Below are 9,881 nucleotides of genomic sequence, written 5' to 3'. Positions count from 1 at the left end.
CTTTCATTACTCTGGTTGCACATAAAGTAGAGTCACACCATTTGTGTAATCATACATGTGCACAGGGTAATGATGCCTGTCTCATTCCATTATCTTCCCCCCTCCCTCTCCCCTCCCCACCCCTCACTTCCCTCTGCACAATCCATCCTTCCTCCATTCTTCCCTACCCCCTCCCCCTTCCCCATTATGTACCATCATCCACTTATCAGAGAAATCATTCAGCCTTTGTTTTTTTGGAATTGGTTTATCTCACTTAGCATGATATTCTCCAACTTCATCCATTTACCTGCAAATACCATAATTTTATTCTTCTTTATGGCAGAGTAATATTATTTCTTTACTAGAAATCAAAGGCAGCCCACAGACTTCTTTACTTATAGTATTCTTTCCTTGTGCTATAAGAACTTATTTTGAGTGCTAAACAAGTTTGTCATTCAGCCTAATTTCAGCCACAATAATTTTATATGTTCCCAAAATGTATTGCAACAAATGTTATTATTTTTACATTTAAAAATGTAAAATGGTAACATAAACTCCCTTTACCCTTGATCACTTCCCCTATTTTCCAAAGAGTATCCATCCAGGATACATATTTTTTATATTTAAAAAATAGTGTTTAACTGACACATAATAATTATATATAATAAAATATATATTATATATATTATATATATGTGTGTGTTTGTGGAATACATTATGATATTTCTACACATGTATACAATGTGCAATGACCGATCGGGTTAATTAACAATTTTGAGGGGGTAATGGGGATGGAACTCAGGGGTGCTTGACCACTGAGCCACATCCCCAGTCCTATTTTTCTTCTTTTATTTTGAGACAGGGAATCACTGAGTTGCTTAGTGCCTCGTTTTTTCTGAGTCTGACTTTGAACTCTTGATCCTCCTACCTCAGCCTCCCGAACTGCTGGGATTACATGTGTGCACCTCCAAATCCAGCTGGTAATTACATTTTGTTATCTCAAACATTTATCATTTATTTCTTTGTTCTGGGAACATTCAAAATCATCTCTTCTATTCATTTTGAAATATGTAATACAATTATTATTAACTAGAGTTACTCTATTGTGCCATAAACCACTATAATTTATTCCTTCTATCTAACTGTATTTTGCCTCCATTTAAACTCCCCTCTGCCTACTCTTCCTAAGCCTCCTATCCACTATTCTACTCTCTACTTCTATGGGATCAGGTTTTTTAACTTCCACATATGAGTGAGAACATGTGGTATTTTGTCTTTCAATGCCTAGCTTATTTTACCTAACACAGTTTCCTGAGCTCATCCACAGGATTTTATTCCTTTTCATGGATAAATAATAGTCCATCAGGTATGAATCCTACATTCTATTTATCTATTCATCTGTTGATGGACACATAGGTTGATTCCATATCTTCTCTGTTGCAAACAGTGCTGCAATAAATATGAACAGTCAGGTATCTCCTTGACATACTGTTCAAGACATATTTTTGCATATACAATCATAAATATACACTTATTTTATTTTATTTTTGCACAAATGAGATTTTTCCCCTTTTCAGTTTTTTTATTTTAAAATTATTTTTAAACTTGCAAAAACAACACACAGGATTCTTGTATACTTGTCAATCAGCTTTCCCAAACATTGACATTTTACATAGTCAGAGTGTGGTGATCTAAACCAGGAAATGAACATTGGCACAATACTATTAATTAATGTACAGAATGCTATTATTTGGAAATGGTTTGAGCATGCACCCCCAAAGATGCCTGGTCCCCAGTGTAGCCATCTTAAGAGGTGGTAAGACTTCAAGAGGTGGGCCTAGTGAAAGTAATCAGGTCATGGGGGCACTGCCTTTGAAAGAAATTAACGTTGGTTTCTCAGAGTAGCTTAGTTCTCCAAAGAATGGATGGCTATAGAACAAGTTTGGCTATCTGAACTCTCTCTCTCTTGCTTCCTGTCTTGCCATGTAATCTCTTCTACACAGACTCCCTCCACTATGATATCACCTGCCTTGAAGTCCTCTCACAAGAACTGAGCAGATGCTGGAACTATGCTCTTGAACCCCCAGGACTGAGAACGAAATAAACCTCTTTTCTTTATAAAGTACACAGCCGTGGGTATTTTGTTGTAGCAATACGAGATGGACTCATACACAGACCTTACTTAAATTTCATCAACTATCCCACTAATGTCTTGTTTATGGCCCAGAATCTAAACCAGAGCCCTATGTTACATTCGACTGATTCTCTCCATTCTGGAACAGCATCTCAGTCTGACTTTGCCTTTCATGACCTCAGTGGTTTTGAAAAATGCTGGCCACTTCCTGGTTGGATGTCTCTTCATGATCAAATTGAGGTCGTGCATATTGGGTAGGGTGCCACAGAAGCGGTGGGTGTCCTCAGTGCATCATATCAGAGGCACAGTTTCTGTATGTCTTTTTAACTTTGATGAACAAATGAGATTTTAGAAAGTGTACTACTCTGTAGCTTACCCTTAGCATTTTGTGTATTTTGCCTAGTAGAACATTTATGAAAAGGCCTGAAAGCAGCAAGCATCTATTGAGCATTTCCTGTGCTGCTGTGCACTGAGACCAACCTTTCGAGTGGATCAGTGCATTTAATTTTCACAATGGCACAGGAAGTAGGTGCTCTTAGAATTTGGAGAAGGCGGAGCGCATGAGCCTGTATCACATCTCCTGACACTCTCCCTTAGCCCATCTGGTCCTTGACTGGCTTTTCCTCCCTGCAGTCAGATAGACTGTTGAAGGACACCTCTGGTCATGTCGCTGCCTGCACCCCCCTTAGGTACTTTGCAAGGTTCTTGGGACAAAGTCAAAATTCCTACCTCTGTGCCCAGTACGTGCCTTGTGTCTAACTTGAGTCATTAAATATAGGTCCTTCAGTTTCTCAAACAGAGATGCCCCACACCACCTTCAGCCCAGGGATTGGGGCAAACCGTGCTCGCTAGGATGCTTCCACCCTCTGCCCAAACAACTCCTTCAGATGTGCTTCCAAACAGCCTTCAGATTCCAGATCATCAACTCATCCGGAAGACTTCCCTGGCATATGCCAGCTATCACCAGTTATTTTTTGTTATTTTGATAAAGAAAAAAATGTATTCCGTAGATTGATCTTTCTTTCTTTATTAGTGCCTGATGTTGACCACAATCCTTGACCATTTTTGCTTCTTCATAAACTGTTGATTTATACTTGTAGATCATTTTCTATTGAGAAACTATTTTATTTATTTGTAGGAGCTCTTTGTATATTAAAGAAATTATTGTCCTAAACATTAGTTTGGATAACAGTTGGTTATCTGTCTAGTTAAGAAAAGACTTCACTCCTCCAAAGGTAGGAATATAGCAGGAATTCAGTTTTATTTTCCCTCCTCAAGCTTTCTAGATGAGCCTAAAGCAGACATGGTTACTTTGTTCTTCCCTGGTAATTTGGAATAGCAATTAACAAAGGCACCTGCCTGCATGGCTCCTGTTTACTTCTGTACTAATTATTATTTCTTTAGTTGTCTCTAACTCTGTTCCTTCATCAGATGGCTATAAAGGATGATGCTCTAGAATAAACCCTTTCTAGAAAGGAGCAGATAATAAGTATTTTAGACTTCATGAGCCATGTTGGACCACATAAGGTTTTTAAAAAATGCTCCAAAATTGTAAAATCCATACTTAGCTCGTGGGACATACTGCAGGTCATATACCACATTCTTTGCTCTGTAATAAATATTAGTACATATTTGATAAGTAGTCTCTCATTTCTTGTTCAGATTTTTCTTAACTCCATTTACAAGCACATATTTCTAGATTTTACTAGTTCTTTGTCTAAGATTTAGAGTACCTAGGAAGAATTGCCAATTTTGCAATAGCATGCCTTTTATTGGAGAAAAATAGCTTTTTATATAGTCAAATCTTCTTTCCTGTCCACACTGGGGACTTAATGTTTTTTTCTTATCTCATGTTCGTATTTCTTGTTAAATTTATGCCTAGCACTTTGCTTTTAAGTGGTATCGTGAATGACATTTTTTCTTTCATTTTATTTTAATTTGCTTTTTCTTTGACCCTGGCGAGTTCTCAATAGAGGGTTGTTATAAAAGAACAAGGCCAATGCTTCCCTTTCTCTGGCTTCCCATCTCATCAAGTGACCTTCTCACATGCTCTTCCACCATCAAGCTCTAGCCATGCTGTAACTCAGCTAGGGGGCTCTTGAAAGAATCAGCACCATGCTGTTTGAAGTTTCAGTGTTCAGTCTTCAAAATTATGAAGTAAATAGACCTTTTTTCTTTATAACATTCTCAGTTTGAGGTATTTTATTACAGCAACAGAAAATGGAATAATACTTTAGGTTTAGAAGGAAAGGGATTTCTCTGTAATCTTTCTTCAATATTGCCATCTTTACTTAGATATCTATATTGGTGTGGAAATCAGGGGGAAAAAATAAAAATTTCTTTCTTTCTTCCATTCTTTCTTTCTTTCTTTCCTTCCTTCCTTTTTTCTTTTCTTTTCTTCTTTCTTTCTTTCTTCTTTCTTTCTTCTTTCTTTCTTTCTTTCTTTCTTCTTTCTTTCTTTCTTCAGCATATTAAGCAAGCACTCTGCAACTGAGCTATATCCCTAGATTTTTTTTTTGTTTATGTGTTTTTTAAACTGTACTTTCTTTTGACATTTTGAGATTCTGTCTTGGAATCAAAGGAAAAGAATAAGCAAAGTTATAAGGATGTTAGTGGTGTCGGAGTGGCAGGAGGGGGCTTGGACAGCACTGGCCAGAGGTCACTCCAGCAAAGGGCCTGGACCACTGCCCCTGGATGAGGCTCTGCCTCAAGGATGGAGCTGCCCACCATGGTGTGGACTCAGAGAGGGCTACACCTCAAGTCGCACTGCTTCTGGCCCAGGCATGAGCTGGTGCCCCACAAGCAGAGTGAGCCAGCCTCTCCCATTAGAACAATGGGGACACAGTCTTGGAAGACAACATCTTCAGGACCCTGATGGGACCTGGCAGTGGGGACCCCACTGATGTAGCTTCACAGAGCCCCATCATGAAGCCAGTACTTTCGGGACCTGAGACGGCAAGGCAGTTGCCCTTTCAAGGTTGGAGTGGCTTGTATCTTGAAACTCCACCAAATTTCAACCCGGAGTCCAGGTGAATTTGGGAACAGAACCTGCCTCCCTCGTCCAACAAATTCATTGACTTTTGAACTTATTTAATTAATTAACAGAATGCTTTTTTAAACATCATTTATAGTTTTATTGTGTAAGAGAGAAATGTTTCATAATTTTTATGGGAAAATTTTACATAGATACGTATAAAATATTTATTTCACCAATAGTTATTTTGTGAAGGCTACCTAACCTCTACATATTTTAATCTTAGTTCGCCATACATTTACATGTTAAAGAATCTGTTTATCAAATGTGCCTGAGATGAAATAAATTACAGTTTATATTCCATTATAAGTGGGTCCTCCTCCACCTTTGGGAACTACCCAGTTAATATCCAGCCTTGGATCTTTAATATCACACTTTTACAGTGCATGCAGTTCTGAGCATTTATCTGTAACTGAAACCCATCACCTCGTTCCAAAGATACAAATTCATAAAGTCCTGCAGGGCAGAATCGCTGCTCAGGCCCATCATACAGATTTCTATTTACAGGTAAGCTGTCATCCTTTAAGATCACAGAGGACAAGAGGTCAAAACTGACCTGTATCAGGTTTAGGATACTCAATAAGTGTGCCATCCTTGGTTGGCTTGAGCTGATCAGAGTCAGAACCTTTATGTTTTGGAGTCCCTGACCCCATTCTTCTCAATATCCAGTAAAACATTCCCTCTAGTAATATCCAATAATACCCAGTAAATCATCCCTCCATATAAACCAATGCTCCGTGGCAGGAAGGTCTTACATTTCTAACAGCATAGAGCTCTTTCCATACCTGAGATTTCTTCAAAATTGTCCTCATGCTCAGTTATCTGGAGTCCTATTGTCTTCGATTGGAGATTTTCACTGGTTAGTTGATTAAAAATTGACTCTGCTGCCAGACTTCCACTTTCCATTGCTGTATGGGTACCTGTGATCTTGGGAACATTCAGGAAGCCAGGGCTACAACCAATTAGGAAACCACCAGGAAAGGTGAGTTTTGGTAGAGACTAAGAGTCATCTCCATGAAGAGCTCTGACCCCACAGGCAATTCTTGTCCACCTTCCAATGGTGGCTGAACGCTGGGGTGGTGTTTCCCACCTTTGGAATTCTCTGAATGGACTGAGGTATGGATTTTGATAGTCTAAACCAACCTCAAAACCAAGAACTCCTAGGGCTTCACCTTCATTTAAGTGATAGAGGAAAGAACCTCCGTAAGTATGCCTGTCCAAGGGTCCACCAACGGTGGGACCCCCTGGCTCTGGTTTCCTGCCTCCATGAGTATGGCGGGACCCCCTGGCCCGGGTTTCCAGCCTCTGTAAGTATGGTGGGACCCCCAGCCCAGGTTTCCACTTCTTCTCATCAATAATCCATAACTCCTTCAGTCCAATCCCAGAGGTTTGGGAATCACAATTGGCCCTCAAACCAAACTTCTTGTATAGTTGCCTGCCTAGGTGTCTGTAGCAGCCCTCTATAAAATCTGTGACTTTGGCATGTCCTTCTTGTCCCCTCAAATGTTGTCTTTGGTGTGCCAAACTTTTGTATTCCCATATTGTTAGTGGCAATTCCTTTTCCACTACCATCCTCATGAAAAAGACCCTCAGTGGCAGCATACCCTGGATACGCTTCGACACTGAGGGTCTCTGCATGTTCTTCCATCCAACCCTCTAAATGTCCCAAGCATGCAATGTAATTGTTGTGATTGTTCACTGGATGACCTGGAAGAATCGGCACAGGACTTCTGTATTTCTCTGTTAAAATCCCAAACCTGTCTTCTGTTACAGGAGTGTTAAGTGGAGACCCCTCTCCTTCCAGTCTGGGAAGAGTTCTTTAAAAGCACACAGATCAAGGCAAGCCCCTGAGAGAGTACGGGCGCACATCTGAGCGGCTTTCTCCAGTAGACACGCACGGATGTCCTTTTCAGGTTCAGAAGCCAATTGCTTTAGATGAATAGTTGCAGAGAGCCCTGTGGGGCTAGCACCAACCATGACTACATCCGCTTCTTCTGGAAATCTTTCTATGTTCACTCCTTCCCATCGCTTGTCCTTATCCTGGGGATAAATAGTGTAGTGGGCAGTAATTCGAGGTAAAACAGAAGTTGAAGACCATCTGGTAGCACACAGAGGCAGATAATTATTCTTAATTTTTTTTTTGTAAAGAAGGAAAGATTTATTTGAGGGCTCACAGTTCCAGAGGACTTAGTCCATAGAAGGATGGCTCCATTCCTTGGGGTTCCAGGTCAGGCAGCATCATGGAGGAAGAGCATGGTGGAGGAAAGCAGCTCGCATCATCAAGAAGCAGAGAGAGAGAGAGAGAGAGTCTCCACTCTCCAGATACAAAATATATATCCAAAAGCCAAATCCCAGTTCCAACCTCCTCCAACCACACCCTACCACTTCAGTTAATCCCATCAGGGATTAATTCACTGATTGGGTTAAGACTCTTACAACCCAATCATTTCTCCTCCGAACCTCCCTGCATTGTCTCACATGTGAGCTTTTGGGGGACACCTTACATCCAAACCATATCATTCCACCCCTGGCCCCCAAAAGCTCACACTCATCTGACAATGCAAAATAAATGTAGTCCATTTTCAAGAGTCCCTATGATCTCAATAGAACTGAGATTGCTCAAAGTTCAAGGGCACAGTCTTCTCTGAGGCTCAGGCAATCTCACGTTGTGAGCTCCTATAAAATTAAAAGCAACTTACAAATATCCAACATATAAAGGTACTGAGTAAACATTTCCATTTACAAAAATTGGGGCATAGAAAGAAGGGATGGGACCAAAGCAAGACTGAAATCCAACTGGACAAACAGGTCCTGTAGCTCCATGTCCAGCACCTGGGGCACATGGCATTGTGATATTATCTCCCAATGGCATGTATAGCTCTGCCCTGTGGCCTTGTTTGTTGTAGCCCAAGTGGCCTTTCTGTTGGCTTGTCTCTGCTCAATTCCTGCGGCTTTCCTAGGACAGTGTCTCACATTACTGGCATTTCTATTTTTTTGTGGTGCTGGGGATTGAACCCAGGGCCTTGTGCTTACGAGGCAAGCATTCTACCAACTGAGCTATCTCCCCAGCCCACTGGCATTTCTTAATCTCGGAGTCTCCACTGCAGTTTCAGCTTCCTCCTCACATCTTCATAATTTGCCTTCGCAGGGGGTGCCCACAGGGACTCCGACCCTGCTGCATTTTGCCTGGCCTCCCAGGCCTCCCTTTGAAATCTTGGTGGAAGCCTCCATGACCCCCTAACGCCGGCATCCTGAATTCCTGCAGAACCAGCACCACGTGGTTTATACCAAGGTCTGCTGCCATCTTGAAGAGTAGCCAAGCCTCCAGGATCCCTAGCTGCAGCAGCCTCTGAGGGTCTGGGTGGCTGAGCATGTTGAACAAACTTCCTAGGTCCCCTTGTGCAAGAAGGGTGCCCCACTAGTCTCTTCTCAAGACAATCTTCACCTTTATTCCCTTGAGCTTGAGGTGGTGTGGTCTTGCCAGCTCCTGGGAGGCCCTCCAGCCATCTTTCTCATTGTCTCTAGGCTTATCTTTACTGTTCCTTTAGTGGCAGTGATGTCTTTATCAGCTGCAACTTCCTTAGCCCTAGTTTTACTCCTGCTTTTCAAGTTCACCTATTTAAAATCTTTTTACTCTGCTTTCTGCTCCTGATTATCACAATAAACTTGGCTAAAAGCCACCAGCAATACCCATGCCACTTCTTGAATGCCAGGCTGCCTAGACATTTCTTCGGCCAGATTAAGAAGTTCATCGCTTCTAAAATCAGCCTCACAGAAAGTCTCAGGACATGGGCTCAGCCAGAACCTAACACGAATGGCCTCTACTCCAAATTCCAATAGAATCCTCTTTTTCTGAACCCTCTTGAGCCCTGTCTTCGCTGATCACAATCCTATTGACATTCTGGTCTTCTGAGCTCCCACCAGAATTGGCCATTAGTCTCTGCTTACAACAGTCTAAAGCATTTCCAGCTTGTACAGCTAAGCATCTCAAAATTCCTCCCACCAATTCCAGGAAGTTCCAAAATCTTCTGAAACATATGGTCAGGTTAGTCATAGCAACAACCCCACTTCTTGGTACCAATTTCTGCTTTAGTTAGCTATTTTGCTGCTGTGACTAAACAGATCTGTGAGCTGACCAGAACAACTGTAAAGGAGGAAAGGTTCATTTGATGGCTCACAGTTTCAGAGGTCTAAGTCCATAGAAGTCTGACTCCATTCCTTGGGGCTCCAGATGAGGCAGAACATCATGGAGGAAGAGCATAGCAGAGGGAAGCAGCTTGCATCATGAGGAAGCAGAGAGAGCTATTCTTAATTTTTAAGGTGCGAAAGCAAGAATGATCTGGGCAGGACAGCTTGGCTAAGGGCACCAACATGTTCAAAATAATCAGGACTTTCTCTGTCCGACACTACGGAAGAACGCGTCTGAGGATCCCGGAGGACGCTGGACCTCTGTGCCACGGGGGACACCATCACCTGCCAGGATACACCTAAAACAGAGCTCTCTTGAGGAAAGGTTTGCCCTGGAGCTTGCAAATACCAGATAATACCACGTGGTTAATACACGTTCAAGAGAAGCAGTAATACTGTGGTTATATTAACCCCAAGCAAAGAATGCAAACCTCAAGACTTTTGAACTGCCCAGCCCTGAAGTCCTCTGTGGTTTACAGTCACTCACGCTTTGATCTAGATAGGGAAATTTGGTTTCTGGTCAGAGGCTTTGGGCAGCATGTTCCT

General features: G+C 41.8%; 1 pseudogene; it reads right to left on the bottom strand.

The window, feature by feature from the left end:
* Positions 1-5,440: 5,440 nt before the first annotated feature.
* Positions 5,441-9,520, bottom strand: LOC124965789 (electron transfer flavoprotein-ubiquinone oxidoreductase, mitochondrial-like; annotated as a pseudogene).
* Positions 9,521-9,881: the final 361 nt, after the last annotated feature.

The sequence above is a fragment of the Sciurus carolinensis genome, chromosome 15 (assembly GCF_902686445.1).
Source record: "Sciurus carolinensis chromosome 15, mSciCar1.2, whole genome shotgun sequence".
NCBI classification, from domain to species: Eukaryota; Metazoa; Chordata; class Mammalia; order Rodentia; family Sciuridae; genus Sciurus; species Sciurus carolinensis.
This window is presented reverse-complemented; position numbering and strand designations above follow the sequence as displayed.